The sequence below is a fragment of the Tursiops truncatus genome, chromosome 4, assembly GCF_011762595.2.
Source record: "Tursiops truncatus isolate mTurTru1 chromosome 4, mTurTru1.mat.Y, whole genome shotgun sequence".
NCBI lineage: Eukaryota > Metazoa > Chordata > Mammalia > Artiodactyla > Delphinidae > Tursiops > Tursiops truncatus.
The window spans coordinates 70297357-70314612 of record NC_047037.1 but is presented as its reverse complement, the minus strand read 5'-3'; the positions used below and the strand labels follow the sequence as shown (position 1 = coordinate 70314612).

The 17256-nt window shown below is 44.6% G+C and overlaps 1 long non-coding RNA gene across 1 annotated transcript; it reads left to right on the top strand.

Moving 5' to 3' along the window:
* The first annotated feature begins 867 nt into the window (after positions 1 to 867).
* Positions 868 to 12268, top strand: LOC141278572 (uncharacterized). The gene is made up of 3 exons (XR_012331447.1): positions 868 to 1021; positions 1946 to 2053; positions 9119 to 12268. It is a non-coding gene; the product is annotated as an uncharacterized lncRNA (long non-coding RNA).
* Positions 12269 to 17256: the final 4988 nt, after the last annotated feature.

Genomic DNA, 17256 nt, shown 5'->3' with positions numbered 1-17256 from the left:
TTAAACTTTTGTTTGATTTTCTCCTGTTAAAAATAATAAATAAATAAATATTCACCTCTCTCCTTCTGGTTGGAAAAGGTCTGCCTTTGTTAAGCAATTTGACTATAAGAGGGGCCATTGCAGGCGAGGAGCAGGGAATGGGGAAGCTGGGTGGTCCTTGAGAGCCATCCCTTGAGCTGCATCCACAGGAAGGATTGAACTGGCTGGGGGGGCTGCCCATGGAGACGTTTTCCTCTGGGTCAGCAGACAGGAAGTGCATTGTGTGCTAGGGAAGTGCATGTCCTTCCTTTCTTTCTTCCCTGTGCTCATATGGAGAATTTTCATAAGCACATCCCTTCCCCATTAAGGGCCTAGAGGAGTGAGGGGTGAGGACAGAGGAGCATAGCTGTTCCTACATCTTTTTTCATTTCCGTAAAAGAATTTTGTTTGGGAAATATGAAATTCCCACAGAAAACTGCACCTATGATAAACCTCCTGAATGAGATTGTTATTCACTAAATATTCACTCCTCACCTTGACTTTCATGAGACGAGCCAATTTCCCCACTGCCGTTGGGTTTGGCCACGTGACATGCTTTGGCCAATGAAACGTGGGCAGCAAAGGACAGCTAGTTCCCAGCCTAGACCTTAAGAGACCCGTGTATTTTCTTTCACCCCCCTTCATCCTGGCTTTCACCTTAAAAGAACATGCCTCGGAGAGCTGCCAGTTAATGGAGGAAGAGAGACATGTGGAGCGGCCCTGCCCTCATCCTGCAGCTTAGAGCCAAGGCCAGCCCAGCCCAACCCAGAGCTCTACCCACAGCAAGCCAGTAGGAAATAAATACGTACTGCCTGCCACTGGGTGTGGGGGTGGTTTGTTACGGCAATAGCCAGCTGATACGTTAAGTGCACAGCCCAGTAAATTTTCACCAAGTGAATACACCTTTGCAGCCAGCACATCGATGAATAGAATATCACCACACCTGAGAACTGAGAAGTCCAGCCCCCTTGGTACCCAATCCAGTTCCTACACCCTTCTCCAGGTAACCACTAACCTGACTTATAGCATAGAAGAATTTTGTCTGTTTTCTTACTTTTAATAACGGAAACATTGCAAATCAACTCCACTCCAATAAAAATTTTAAAAATAAAGGAAACAGGCAGAATATACTGTTTGGCTGCTGTCATTCAAAACCACATTTGTAGGATTGATCCCTATACTGTTGCCTGTGGCAGTAGTTCATATATTCCCATCGTTATGTTGCGAATATACTGTCACTTATTCCCCCATTCTATTGTTATGGGCATTTGGGTGGTTTTCGGTTTTCACCTGCTATGAATAACATTGCTATGAATACTCTTGTGCATGCCTTTTGGTGAACATGTATACACATTTCTGTTAGATCTATAGTAGGAGTGAAGTTATATATAAAATATGTATATATTCAGCTATAGTAGATACTACCAAACTGTTTTCCAAAGTTCTTGTGCCAATTGAATTTACTGGCAGCTTATGAGAGTTCTGGTTGCTCCACATCCTTGCCAATACTAGGTATTTCCCATCTTTTAAAATTTGGTCATTCTGATGGGTGTGTTCTCAGATTTCATGTTAATTTTAATCTGCATTTTCCTGATGACTAATAACTTAAGTCATTCTTTTCATAAGCTTACTGGCCATTTGGATATTCTCTTTTGTGAAGTGTCTATTCAAGTCTTTTGCCTATTTTCTTCTGAGCTTTCTGTCTTTTTCTTATTGAGTTACAGAAGTTCTTTATATATTTTGGACACTAGTTCTACATGTATTACAAATATCTTCTTCCACTCTGTGGGTTGCATTTTTACTTTCTCAGTAGTGTCTTTTCATGAGCAGAGTTTCTTAATTTTAATATGCAATTGACCCTAGAACAACTCGGGTTTGAACTACGTGGGTCCACTTACATGCAGATGTTTTTTCAATACATATACAGGTAGTACTATGTTTACAATCCATGGATGACTGAATCCTGGGAAGCAGAATCCAAGGATGTGGAGGGCTGCCTGTGGGACTTCAGCATATGCAGATTTTGGCATCTATGGTGAGTTCGGGGGCCAGTCCCCCATGGATACTGAGGGACCACAGTAATCCAATTTATCAATTTTATTATTTATGATTAGTGATTCTTTTGCCCTGTGTAAGGGATTGTTACCTACTCCAAGGGCATGAAGATATCCTCCTGTGTTTTCTTCTAAAGCTTTATTGATCTATAACTCAATTGGGATTGATTTCTGTGTGTGGTTAGAGGTAGGGGTTAAAATACTTCTTTTTCCTAAATGAATATCCAGTTGACCCAGAAACATTTAATTGTAAAGGCCATCCTTTCCCTTCTGTACTGCAGTGTTGCTGGGTTGTTTTTTTTTTTTTCTGTTTTTTGTTTGTTTCTTTGTTTTAATTTGGGAATTGAAAAAAGTCATAGTTTAGAGAACATGCTTTCAAGCTAGTAAACTAGATTCACATGCTAACTTTCATGCCCTCACTATGGATTTGGGGTGAGTTACTTCCTACCTCTGAGTCTCAGTTTCCTCACCTATATTTGAGAGTTATGAAGCTTTTCATCTCAGAGTCTCAGACATCAAATGGGAAAAGGCACGAAAAGCACTTAGTACAGCGCCTGGGAGTGAAGGCTCAATAAATATCTTCTGTTACTGTTACCACGACAAGTACCATATTCCTGATGTTTCTTAGCACAACTAAGTCAAATGGGATTTTTCAGATCTGGGAAACAAATCTGTTGTCTGTGCTCAGTTGTTTCCGCACCTCTGTGAGACCCGTTAAAGACCAGTCTCCACTCCGGGCTGACTTTGTGTTCCTCTGTCTCCCTAACCAGAGTCAGGCACTCACGCCCTCTAGGACCCTTACTATTTCCAGCCTTTACTTTCCTGGGCCTTCTATGAAATCGACAACCTCCCCGCATTATTTACTACCACTGCAATTCACTGCTGCTCTGCCTTTGAAGCTGTAGACCCAGCTTCCCCAGTGAGCTGGCATCCCTGAACATACTTTTCTGGTTTGTTTGTGACACCCAGCCAGCTGCTGGCCTGTCCAGCAGAGAAGCAAAAGACGCTTTTTTAGGACAACATCCTGTCTTTGTGAAATTGCTTTGTAGAGAAACAGCTGTGAAAGAAGGCTGCTTGGCCCAGGTCTCTGGCAGCAAAGTTTTAACTCAATGCAAATCACGGATAAAATAAACATCAGACATTTCACACATTAACCCGGTTCGAGTTATGTGATCCTGCTGATTAAAAATGTCTTCTTGGCACTTCCCGTCAGCAAGTGGAATTAATGCTCTTGCTGAAGCTAGAGAGACTAAATTGGAAATAAGTTCCCTGTGGTTTGGCTTCTGTCTACGGAAATGTCAATGGTTTATTTGAGCTTTAGGAAGCTGCAAATGTCACCATTTTTGATTTTCGAGATCAGGTTAAATGTTTGTCAGGATAGATGTAACTGAAATGGTCTGATCTTCCACAATCTGCACGGAAGACATTGCTCAAGCTGGGGTGTGTGCCTTCCTGGAGTATCGTTCATGTATTTGGTTCATCCACAGATAGGAAGTTGCATCGCACCAGGTCCTCTGCTAGGGGCAGGTGGTAAAAAGATAAATGTTCTACCTTTCAAAATCCTTTCATTTAGACTGTAACACTTAATTCACAATATTTTGTATGATAGACATTTCTAGGACAAAAGTTGTGTTGTCTTTAAACATTTTAATGCCTGTGTTTGTACTCTGACTTACCAAGACATTTGCCTTGGTCTGCTACCTTGGGGCAACTCTCCCCAGCTGACAACTGCATAGCACATCCTTGCTGAGAAGGACTTCTCAGTTGGCTTGATCGTTGATGTTTTCTACTTTGCTTCCCACCAGGGAGCATCTATTTAGTCCAGATATTTATAAGCTAAATCAAGTATACATAAGTTGGTGTCCAAAATCTGCTTGGTCTAGTTACCTGAAATCTTAAGCAAGACGAAAATGCCTTTTACATTAACTTTGGAGATATTTAGAAATCATATCACTTTCAATGGAGTGAGCATTTATTGGGAACTATTCATCAGATGTCAAAGCCAGTCCCTTTTGCTTTCTTCATTTATATATACACACACACACACACACATGCTCATATATATGTGCGTGTGTATGTATTTCTTTTTTTAATTTAATTTATTTATTTTTTATACAGCAGGTTCTTATTAGTTATCCATTTTATACATATAAGTGTATATATGTCAATCCCAATCTCTCAATTCATCACACCACCACCACACCCCCACCCCAGCCGCTTTCCCCCTATATTTCTAATTGTAAAGATTCTCATGCCATGGTTACAAGTCTGTGGCATTAAATCATCAGTTAATTCATGAAACAGAGTTTTATGTTTTCAAAAATATTTTTTGCCAAATCTAGTTCTTTGTGTCACAAATTATCTTTTTGCAACATCTCTTGAGACCAGCAGTTTCCCCAAGCTTTTTTTGAAAGAGCATCTATCAGTAAAAAAAGTTTGAGTATCCCTTCCCATCACGTTTTGTTTGTTTGTTTACCAATTATACACACAAAGAGAATGTGGAATAAAGACCCCTCCATTCTAGGATAAAGAAGATGTGATATATATATATATATATATATATATAGGAATACTACTCAGCCATAAAAAAGAATGAAATAATGCCATTTGCAGCTACATGGATGGATCTAGAGATTATCACACTAAGCAAAGTAAGTTGGAGGGAGAGACAAATACCATGTGATATTGCTTATGCATGGAATCTAAAATATGACACAAATGGACTTATCAATGAAACAGAAACAGACTCACAGACATAGAGAACAGACTTGTGGTTGTCAAGTTGAGGCGGGAAGAGAAGGATTGGGAGTTTGGGATTGGCAGAGGCAAACTATTATACATAGAATGGACAGACAACAAGGTCCTACTGTGTAGCGCAGAGAACTCTATTCAATATTCTGTGATAAGCCATCACAGAAGGCAACGGCAGCCAGATTAAAGCAGCATAAACCATAATGCAGGACCTTGCCCCTCTTCCTCTGATGCTCCCCCCCCACGCCCTGGAGGAGTGAAAGAGCAACCCCCTTCCGCATTTCCTATTATAGGTCCTCAAACCACGAGTTAGGCCTGAGACAGGGGAGAGAACAATCCTTTAACTGGATGTGAGTTTTAATTTAGACTGGCCTGAACTTTTTAATACCTGAACAGGAGATCGTTCATAGAATTGAAAGTAACCAAAAAGTTAATGTTTCTGTCTGAGCTGTTATCAAGGATGGGAAAGGAGATTGAAAAAGACATGTTTGAAGGCAGCTGTGGAAGAAAAATGAAGCTGTTTCTCCTTGTCCCTATTGAGATTAGTCCACTCAATACACTGGCTACATCAGAAAACCTAGAATTTCTTTCCTTCTTTCTTTTCATTCAGGTAAAAATAAATGCAGAAAGAAGTCCTAATATTTTCCTCTCATACCCTAGTACATCATCTCCCGCAGCCCCTGGGCTGGGCAGCCACATTGGAGGCCAGTGCCTCACACCGGTCCATGGTCAGCTGGAACCTAGCCTGGCCCTCTGGAGACCAGGCCATCTACGCAGCTCAGAACAAAGCTCAGGAAATGCACCGTCCACTTCTAAACTCACTGAGGCTGATCACCCGCTCATCCTTTCACCCATCCATTCCATTCACCCATTCACCCACTCATCCTTTCACCCATCCATTCCATTCACCCATTCACCCACTCATCCTTTCACCCATCCATTCCGTTCACCCATTCACCCATCTCTTACCTGCTTCCAAGCGTCAGGCTCTGTGGACAGCCTGGAGATTCATTGGTGAATAAAGCAGACAACACCTCTGCCCTTGAGAAGTTTACAATCTAATAGTAGAAAGCACACTATAAACACATAAATATGTATTTACAAATTGTGGTTAGTGTTATAGTAGTGGCAATAAACAAACAAACAAATAGTAACAACAACAAAACCAAAGTACAGTAATAAAGAATTGTGTGTGTGTGTGTGTGTGTGTGTGTATGTGTGTGTGTGTGTGTGTTGGGGGGCAGTCCACTGGCAAATACCCTCTTAACCACTCTAGCAGCTGAAAATTACCCAAAGGAAACCCAGCAATTATTATGCGTTAAACTGGGCATTTTCATTTTAGAGGCATGTGTTCTTGGAAGGGAAATGAGGATGAAGAGAGTGTGTGTCTGTGTGTGTATTTACTTAAAAGATAATTTTGTCTAACAAACATTTGCTGAGAATCTGCTTTGAGTGAGGAAATATGCAAGGGAGTGCTGTGGAGAGATTTACTAGCTAAGTCTGGGCCAGGAGTCTCTGGGTATGTAGGAATATCTGAGCATCTCTGAGCCATTTCTAACAGCAGAGCAGTGAACTTGCCTTTGGCTGTCCAGCTCTGGCATGTCCGGGCTAGGAGCAGACTTGGCAAAGCAGGAAGAAATGCTGCAAAGGATGTCACCAGGAATGATTTAGATTTCTCCTTGAAATCTTTGGCTTTAGACCTCTGTCTTCTTGGCACTTTTGCTTTCCAACTCTTGGTCTAAGGCATGAATAATAATATTACTCCCTACTATGTGCTGGGAGACTTCCTAGATGACTTTATACATGATGTCATTTAAATCTCAGCACCACCACATGGTGAGGGCCTTAATACCTTCAATTTTCAGGTGAGGAAGCTGAGGCTCATGCTAGTCAAATCCTTTGCCCACATTCCATGCAGATCCAGGTTTCTGATGCATGTTTATTCTTGTGCAATGGCACGCTTTCTCCTCCACCCTGCCGTGCCTCCAGCTAGGCCCTAGACTCTGAGCATCTTGAGGCTGAGACCACGTCTCATTCATTCCTGTAGCCCCCAGAGCCCCAAATTGTGAGGAATGCAGCCATTCACTCATCTATCCATCCAAAACCAGTATATACTGAGCACCAGTTCAGTGCCACGACCTATGCCCTGTGGTCATTAAATATTTGAGAAATGAAAGAGGGAAGGGAGAGAAAACGGAGGGAAAGGTGGGTGTACAGTGGAGTGGGGCTCAGGACGGATGGCCGCAGGACCCTGGGCTGTGCGGGAGGAGGGGCATCAGGAGGGATGGGCGGAGCCCTCGCTGGGAATCATCCCTTGACTCTGGCGCTAATCTGCTATGTGTCACTACCTCTCTGGGCTTCAGTTTTCACAGAACTTTCCAGGACTCCTCAGGTACCTTTCTGACAGGTAATTCTGAAAGCTTTATAAACTGAACAAATCATGTGGCCCAACCATTCCTTTCCCTGGTGTGGCCTTTCCATAATTTGAGCGAGCTCTTCTCAGGAGGAAGAACATTTTTCCTGGTGACACAAAGGCGGGTGATTCAGATGTGCAGCCAGGATCGAGAACCACCTGTTCATATGTTTTTCTTCCCATTAACGGTAGAGGGAGAAGCCAGGTATCCAAAGATCCAACGCTCCTAGCCAAGTGTCTGGCCCACAGGAAATCTGAGAAATGGGTTTTTATTGTTGTTGTTATTTCTAATGAAATAATTATGGATGAAAACTAAAAAAAGTAAATGGGAGATTTAGAAGAAGAAAGGGGGAAAGCAGCCACCTCTGGGGAACATTTCAACATCAAAGGATTATTATATTATCTTCATCTAATCTCTCTGGACCTCTATTTCCCAGCTGTAAAAGATGGAAAATATATAAATCCTGGTAAATTGGTTCAATTAATAAATAAACAAAAAGTCCTAGTTTGTAACACTTGCCAATTTCTCTGGGGTAAATACTCTCACCATGGTCGGTTTTCACTTATGAATGGTTTAACAATCGCTCAGAAAATTCCTGGATATTTAACAATCGCCCTCCCAAGCCTGTACCAGCCAGGTCCAGCAGAGCACAATAGGGGAATGCACAAGTTAAACATCTATGACATGCTTGGGATGATGCCTGCTCCACAGAAAGCGCTCAGAATATCAGCTATTATCAGGATCATTACGCTTATTAATTTTGTTATTTTCTTTACTCTTATTTTGCTAATAGACAGATTCTTTTTGCTCTTCCAGGACTCACAGTTGCTGAGGGATAGGACTTTTTTCCAGTGTTTTAGGTAGAAACCTGGTAGCTCTCAGCACCTATGCGGTGTTCTCAGGCAGTCTGCTTACGATCCAGAGATCATTTAACAGAAATGAATAACATTTTATAAGAGTTTGTAGTTTTTGAAGCACTTTTGTGGCTTTTTCTCCTCTTCTGATACCCAGAACAACATGATGAGGTAGAGAGGGCTTCCCATTTTGCAGATGAAGAATTGAGGTTCCGAGAGAGTGTGAATTACCTGAGTCACACAGCTGTCAGTGGCGGAGTCGACTCTCAAAAAAGCCCAGTGCTCTTTTCTCCTATCATAGCTGCCTCTTCATTTCCAGGAGGCACTTGTGTGGGATACATAGTTTCCATTGCCAGGGACCCAACTTGAACTGAGAGGGAAGGAAGGAAGGAGGAAGGTGCATGATCTCATCTACTTTAAACAGAAGCTCACAACACTCCCGGCAGTCAGGCAGGAACCTAAGACAAAGACAGTTAATTCAGTGCAGATACCTTCGGTGAGCATTTTCGGGGAAGCCATCTCCAGAGGGAAAGATTACTAATTCATGATGAGGATAAAGTGGACCCATCTCTTGCTTTTAATGTGAGCTTGAGTTACTGAGATAATTAAGTTTGGCAGTAAGAGTATTAGCTGTGTAGCGCAAGAAGCCCTGTTATCTGAAAGACACCAAACACAGTTTAATGGGATGGGTATGCGTGAGTGTGTATTAAGGACAGGCTGGGGAGGACTCATGTGACATTATGGAGATTGGTGTCTGCTAAGTTGGGCAGCTAACAGGGCTCCCCAGATGCAGCTCTTGGGCTGAAAGCCTCTCCTTACTGAAGAGGCAATGGCTGTATCTCTTGAGGATGGAATGTATTCCATTCTGTATTCTGGGGATTAGCAAGAAGTGGTGGTGTCAGCAGAAGGAGAGCACATGTGATGTTCTGCCTACATCGTTTGTCTTGCAATGTGACGTATGCTCAGAGTGGGCTCACCAAGATGGAGGAGGGGCTGGGGGCTGATTCTCCTGCATTTTCTCCCCCAGTCCTCAGGTGACCTGGTGCTTGCAAGAGGACTTGGTGAGAAGTGGGCCTCCCGGTGGCTCCGAATAGAGCAAAGGGTCCACATGGAGAACGGGTGCAGGGCCTCTCAGTCCTGCCAGTTTGAGCCCTGGAGAGCTAGCCCCAGATTTTTATGTCTCAAGGTAAAACCTCCCAAACACATAAGCATACATGAAGTGTGTATAAACAAGAGTAGGAGAGAGCCTGCCCTATCGGATGCCAATTTTTTAACTTACAGAGTTTTATTAATATTATTAAATCAATAATCACAAATGATTTGCTTCCAGACCTCTGTTATTTTTCCTCGCATTGCCCAGAGAAAAACCATGCCAGTGCCCAGGAGAAAAGTGGGTTCCAGGAAGCCTTCAGGTCCCAGGAGGCTTTGGAAGGAGCTGCTGGATTCCGGGGAGGTGGAGGCCCCTGTTTCACAGCTCTGGCGCTGTGGGCTCCAAACACTCTCCAGACCCACCATGTCTGGGTGATGCTCTTCAAGTACCAGTGTCCTGAGATGCTCCTCTCTCAGTGTGAACATCTTCCGCTTTGGCAAGTTTCCCTTATGTCTGGAGCCCAGAGGCGAGGAAACCAGCATTTGTTGAGCAGATCGTAAGTGACAGACTCTGTGCTAATTGCTTCCTCTACTTTATCTCATTGTATCGCTGGAACCACCAATATGAGGTACCCACCGTTACCCATTCAAGGCAGCAGAAGATGGCGGACGGGACTCTTACTCTGCCTGCCTGGCTCCTCTGAGCCCCATGTTCCAGGCTTGGGCAGCTCGGCTTGGACCAACAGGGGACTGGTCCTTCCGTGATCCAGGAAGAATTCTTCCACTGATGCAGTCCATGGGTAAATTAACTTTGGCATATCACATTTTGGACCCAGAATGAGGAGACCTAAAATCAAATACTCACTGTGTGCCAAGTCCTCTGCTAGGCCCATGTCAAAGGCAGCATGAGGTAATGAAAGAAGCACCAACTTTGGAAAGAGAAGGTCCTGGATTCAAATCCTACTTGTTAGTTGCACAGTTTGGGGCAAATTACGTAACCTTTCTGAATCTCAGTTTTCTCATCTACGAAATGAGTATGATAATAATGCAAACTCTTCTTCAAAGAGTTGTGAAAATTAAATGAGGTAACTGATGTGACAGTGTAAATGTTAGCATGATTACAAATTCTTCAGAAACCTGTGCTGAATTTCCATAACCCAGCCCTTTTACAATACAGTCTACAACTTTGTCCAAATGGAATTCAAACTTTTATATCAATAGATTTCAGAGGATATCTTCACCCTCTTTTTGAAAATAGGACTGCATTTGCCATTTCGGTATGCCAGCTCCTTTCATAATTCCCCCAAAATCATCTGCAGCGCTTTAGTGAGCTTATCCAGTCATTGAGTAATCTAGGAATGTATTCCATCCTCACTCATGGGAACCAGTAAAGGCTCTGAGATTGGCAGGGAGGGAAATCTTTCACTTATCTTTTTGTCCTGTGTTATTTAGTAGCGCCATGGATCACTTAGCACCTACTATGCGAGGTACCAGAAGATGCAGATGTGAAAGCCACCATCTCTGTCCCCATGGAGCACACAGGTTAGGAAATAACTGGACAGTGAGGCAGAGAGCATTACTCACCTGAGAAGCACCTGGGGGAAGGAGAGACATCTTCAGCCTTGGGCATCACAGAAGAAGAAAAATTTGGACAACTCACTTAGCCTTCCTGGAATGTGGACAATTTTGTTAACCTTTGGACCAGGTTTTGAAGGGTGGATATGGTTTAGGAGGCCATCTGGGAAGAGGAAGGGCAATTAGGGGTTCATGGAGGAATATACAGGACGTGACAAGGAGTCCTATCTTGTTGGAGCTTACAGTTTACAGCAGAGGAAAACAAGAGATTATTTTGTTGGGTGCCAGAGTGTAGAAATCTTAAGTATCAGGCTCTGTTTAACTTCAGTGAGGAGCCACTGACCCAGGATTTTCAAAAGAGGAATGACATGATCCCCACCTAGAGATGTTCCCTCAGTCAGACAGAGGAAATGGAGAGCAGAGAGAGGAAGGCTGATGCAAAAGTCATTGGCCAGGTGAGAGATGAAAAGGTGAGCATTCGAGTAGAGGCAGTGGGCAGGAAGGCAGGAAAGGCTACGGGAGCTGTCCAGGACAAGTAGCTTATGAATGGAGCCCTGAATTCCCATCCAAGGTCTACCAGTCCCTACATGTGGGGTCTTGCTTATCCTCTCTGGGCCTCTGTTCCCATGGCTGGGAAGGAAAACCCTTGCACCAGAAGATGATTTCTAAATGTCCTTCTAGCCCTGGCCTCCTCTGACCCTTTGTCTAACATTTTTGTCATTGCTCTTCAAGCTTGCTGGCCAACTGTCAACGGACAGGGGAGGACACCCAAGCCGTGCCCCAGTCACAATGGCGACAGCTGGTGAATTTTCTTTTGTCAAGCCTTGCAAAGACTCCCAATGCATCACATTAGTTGTGTTGGCTTTGACTTCACAAATCTTCCCAAACCAAATGACCCTAAAAGCAAAAACAAATCAATGGAGCAAAATAATAATGTCAAGAATACATAAGAATGTTCTTTTTGTTACAAAGGTGACATTTCAAGTGACTGAAGAAAGGATAAGTTCACCCAGCAGCCCTGGAGCCAATGGCTGTTTAGGAAAAACATAACATTCCATCCCTACCTCACTCTTTGGACAAATATTACTTCCAAATGGTTGCAAGAGAGAAATAAAACATTACTGGAAATAACATTGAAATTGTTAATAATCTTAAGGCAGGGAAAGAAAGCTTCTCTTAGCCTGACGCGAAGGCACTTACAGTAAAAGAAGACATTAATAGATTGGACCATGTAAATATTTAAAATTTCTGCATCCCAAAGATACCAAAGCCATTCCATAGCATTGCATCGGCCCTTCTGGGAAGGATAGGAAAGCCATTTCTGGTTATCTCAATGTGACATGGCAGAACCCACGACTGAAGGAAGGGAAGAAAACTAGCTTCAGGGGAAACTTCGGAAGGGAAGGAAGCCTGCACCGCAGGCTGGAATGGGGCCTCTCAGGGAGGGGATGCCAGGAGCAGGTGCCAAGAGGATCCTAGGCTTCCACTCCTGGGGCAGGGCCCCCCTACCCGTCTGCACTACTGGTCTCCCCTGCACTCTCCACCTCCCACAGCATGTAAACTAAGCCCCTGCCAACTTTGCTTTGCCCTTTCTGGCCTTAGACTTCATGGCTGTCTGTGTGACAGAAATAAAGAGATTCACCTTCCTTTAGACAGTATCCTTGGGCCCCTCCTGAGTCACAGGAGCCTGTCTTTCCTGTTCTGTCTTCACCACCTGGGTGTCACAAGGGAAGGATTTGGTGTCACACTGCCTCCACGGCCCGTGGCTGCATGCCAGGCCTCCGTGCCCACAAGAAACATGATACCACCTGCTCTAGAGAACAAATGGACCACGTGCCTCACAGGCTCACTGATAGGTGGCTGGAAGGCTCCAAGGATTGATCACTGCTCCTCAGAGCCGTCAGATTCCTTCTTTGCTGACTCTCCTGGGTGTGGGATGCTGAAAAGGAGCCCTAGCACCTTGGCAGAGAGCCCTTTCTGGTCCCCTCTCCATCCACAGGCTGCTGGCCTCTAGTGAGCGGTGGCCCGGGATGGGTTGCCTGGATTGCATGCCCTCAGCAGCAAATTCACGTGTCATAATGGGTCCCAGCCCAAGATGGAGAAGTTTAGAAATGATAGGTGATATGGGGGCTAAAATGGTTTCTGGGAAAGACGTTCAAGTTGTATTCACAGTGCAATTTACACATGCCTGGGTCTCCTGGCCAACTGGGGAGCAGTGGCCGAAGGTAAGGCTAAGGGCAGTGGGAGCTAAGGAGCCCCAGGGAGAGCACTCAACCTAAGGGAAGAAGGAGCCAGACACGCCACCTTGAGTGAGTGGCAAGGCCTGGATCTTGGAGGAGATGAGCCATTCTGAGCAGCATCTGAGATTCTGATTTGGCTCCCTGTGTAGGTCCCATTAGATTCATGTTTGAGCTCTATGGAGAGCTGAGCACTAAGTAAAAACAAACTTGGACCAGCTCAAGGTCATTACACAGAGTGTATCAGTCAGGATTCTTCACTGTAGGCAAAAAAACTGATTCTGGCTGATTGAAGCCAAGAAGGAATGTTGTGAAAGAGTATCACATAGCACACAGCATTCCCAGAGTAACGGGAAAACAAATGGAAACACAAGGTTACTATACAGCCAGATCCATTGCTGGAACCATAGGCACCAAACCAGCCTGGAGAGGAGCTGGTGCCTTCTCCACTGCCTGACCCAGGCAGCTCAGCAGACACCCATAGTATCAGTGGCCTTGGACACCAAATTCCACCTCCACCACCATACCAGCACCACCAGCACCACCTCCACCGCCATCACCACAATCACCAGCACCACCAGCACCACCTCCACCACCACCACCATCACCACCACCACCACTGCCATCAGTACCTCCACCACCACCACCACCACCTCTACCACCACTACCATCACCACCACCACCACCATCACCACCTCTACCACCATCACCATCACCACCACCACCACTGACATCACCACCTCCACCACCACCACCACCACCACCACCTCTACCACCACTACCATCACCACCACCATCACCATCACCACCACCTCCAACACCACCACCTCTACCACCACCACCATCACCACCACCACCACCATCACCACGTCTACCACCACCACTATCACCACCACCACCACTGACATCACCACCTCCACCACCATCACCGTCACCACCACCACCACCACCACTGCCATCACCACCTCCACCACTACTACCATCACCACCACCACCACCATCACCACCACCTCCACCACCACCACCACTACCACCTTTACCACCACCACCACCACCATCACCACCTCTACCACCACCACCATCACCACAACCACCACCACCAGTGCCATCACCACCCCCACCACCATCACCACCTCCACCACCATCACCAGCGCCATCACCACCTCCACCACCATCACCACCAACACCACCATCACCACCTCCACCACCATCACCATGATCACCACCATCAGAACCATCACCACCACCACCATTACCACCACTTCCATCACCACCACTGCAAGAAAGAATTTACCTCTGCCCCTGCTTCACTGTGGTCACTGATTCCTGATTCAAAGATGGGTGAGGCTGACTGGCTCACACCCTATTCTCAAGAAAGACTGGGAATGCTAGCATCTGCTCTCTTCAGCTTCCACAGTTATAACTTATAACTCTTCAACTTCCACACTTATACATTAGGGAGTTCTCCCAACATAGGCAGTTGGGGAGGTAGTCAGATACTGGCATCCCAGAAGAAGGAGGAAAAGAAAAACCAAGAAACACACTACACCTTGAAACAGATATTGAAGAAATCACTTATTTTCTCTGGGCCGCAGTTTCCTCTTCCACAGTGGCGGGGAATAAAGGAGATGAATGTGATCCTCCACTGTCAACTACCATGTGGACAAACGAAATCACCATTGTCATTGTCATTGTCATCACCATCATCTTCAGCATTATCCTTTGCATGGAACCTGGGTCTCCTGACTCCCAACACAGTGCAGACTGAAGGCACTGGCAGAGATTCCCTTCTCCACCAAAGAGTCTTTTCTTTCCCCTTATTTCAGGGTTCTTCCTCAACCTCAATTCCACTAACATTTGGACCAGGTAACACTTTGTTCTCTGGACTGTCCTGTGCATTGCAGGATGTTTAGCAGCATCCTTGACCTCTATGGACTAGATTCCAGTAGCACTTCGCTCCCAGTTGTGATAACCGAAAGTATCTCTAGACATTGCCAAACATCCCCTTGGGGACAGAATTGCCCCTAGTTGGTGTAAGGGAGCAAAACTTGCCACCCCAAAATGTCTCTTTGGCATGCAGATAATGTCAGCTGAAAAAAATCAAGGTGCAAAAGACTCAGGAAAAAACTTTGACCCTCCTCCTAGCTACCTAAAGAATGTAGATAGTGGACCTGTTCCAGAAAGGGAGCTGTCACCATAGATATCTATAATATGACTAGGTGTGTAGACAAGGAGAAGCCTAGGAATGTCTGTTTGTTAAAATTCTTCTCTGTGTCCCATTGTCTCTGGATGGCCCAGCAAACATTAGTTTACACAAATTTGCTTCTGCATCTCCATGTCAGTTGCCTCCCCAACCCCTTTGAAGTCCCAAACCACTACCGCCAACATCTTCTTTTGTCTTTAAGGTGAGAGTTTCAGCCATTTTGATGAGTTATTCAGTTTTCCTGGGTCTCTCCCGTGTATACATGTTATTAAACTTTGGTCTGATTTTCTCCTGTTAATATGCCTTATGTCAAATTAACTCTTAGACCAGCCAGAAGAACCTAAGAGGGTAGAGGAAAATTTCTTCCTAACAGTTGGCGATGAGGATGGGATGCAATTACTCACGCCAAGGCTGCTGCAGTTAGGAGATCCTGGGAAGCCAATAAAAGCCAGCAGAAGACGAGAATTCTCACCAAGTCAGTCTCCCAGATCTCTCCCTGCAGGATCTGTTGGAAAGGAGAATGGTAAGAGTTTGTCTCTTTTGTAAAATTAGATTAACAGGAGAAAATATTTGTGGGGCTAGCTTCTTGGACTCAGCAGCTCTTGGGAAATTTGAAAGACTACTCTTGGTTTATTGATCCTTTTCCTCCCAGAGATGGTCACTGGTTTTTTGTTTTTGTTTTTTTAATCTTTGTCTTTGTGTGTCCTTTGTCACAAGGAGGAAGACCACTGGTCTGATGAGGTTTTCATTTTACCTTGTTCAATGTCTTGAGTGCTTGGTTTGGTAACTTGTGAGAAAACTCTCTCTGGTCTCTGCCGTCAAGAAAGGGCACACACCGGTGTGCATTCGGCAGCCAGTTCCTTTTTGTAAAGCACTTGTACATTTATAAAGGAAATCTTCATTTGTAAGAGTGTCTCCTTGTCTGTACCAGGAAGAGGAGTTTGACTGAATCACAAGAAACCCTCATCAAAAGAGAATGCATTGAAGTAAGTCAGAAAGAAAAAGACAAATACCGTATGCTAACACATATATATGGAATTTAAGAAAAAAATGTCATGAAGAACCTAGGGGTAAAGCAGGAATAAAGACGCAGACCTCTTAGAGAACGGACTTGAGGTTATGGGGAGGGGGAAGGGTGAGATGTGACAGGGCGAGAGAGAGTCATGGGCATATACATAGTAACAAACGCAGTAAGGTAGATAGCTAGTGGGAAGCAGCCGCATGGCACAGGGATATTGGCTCGGTGCTTTGTGACAGCCTGGAGGGGTGGGATGGGGAGGGTGGGAGGGAGGGAGACGCAACAGGGAAGACATATGGGAACATATGTTTATGTATGACTGATTCACTTTGTTATAAAGCAGAAACTAACACACCATTGTAAAGCAATTATACCCCAATAAAGATGTTAAAAAAAAAAAAAAAAAAAGAGAATGCATTGACTTAAATCTGCAAATTATACTTCATCCTTGTTTACCCTGTTTATTCTGGTAGCCTCCCATAACTGGCCTCCTCCCCCAACATCTTTCTTTTGTCTTTAACTGAACATGGTATATAAACAAGTGGCTTAGGCCCCCTCCGTGAGTTACTCAGTTTTGCTTGGTATCTCCCATGTATACATGAGGTATACGTGTTCGTAAACTTCTGTTTGTTTTTCTCTTGTTGTTGTCTTTCATTATGGGGTGTCTCAACTAAGAACTGAGTAGGGTAGAGGGAAAATTATTTTTCCTCCCCTACAGGTAGAGGAAGAGATTTTTGATTTCCTCACAGGGTCCTTCTTTTCTTCTGCCATTAGAGACACTTGGTGGGAAAAGCTGAGAAGCCCCAGGCTCACTGAGGCAGGGTGAGCGTGCAGCAGTGGTGAGGGCTGCAGGCGTCCTGGGATTGCCTCCAGATTAGGATGGAAGGGAATCTACCTGAGATAGATTGTTTCAATGCATACAGGCAACCTTGGGGCAGAGGAATGAACCGTGGGACCTCCAAATCTCTTCTCACCTTGCTTTCAGGTAACTCAGTTTACGTTTCTATCCTCTTGTTCCTTAGGAAATTTTTCATAAAATAACA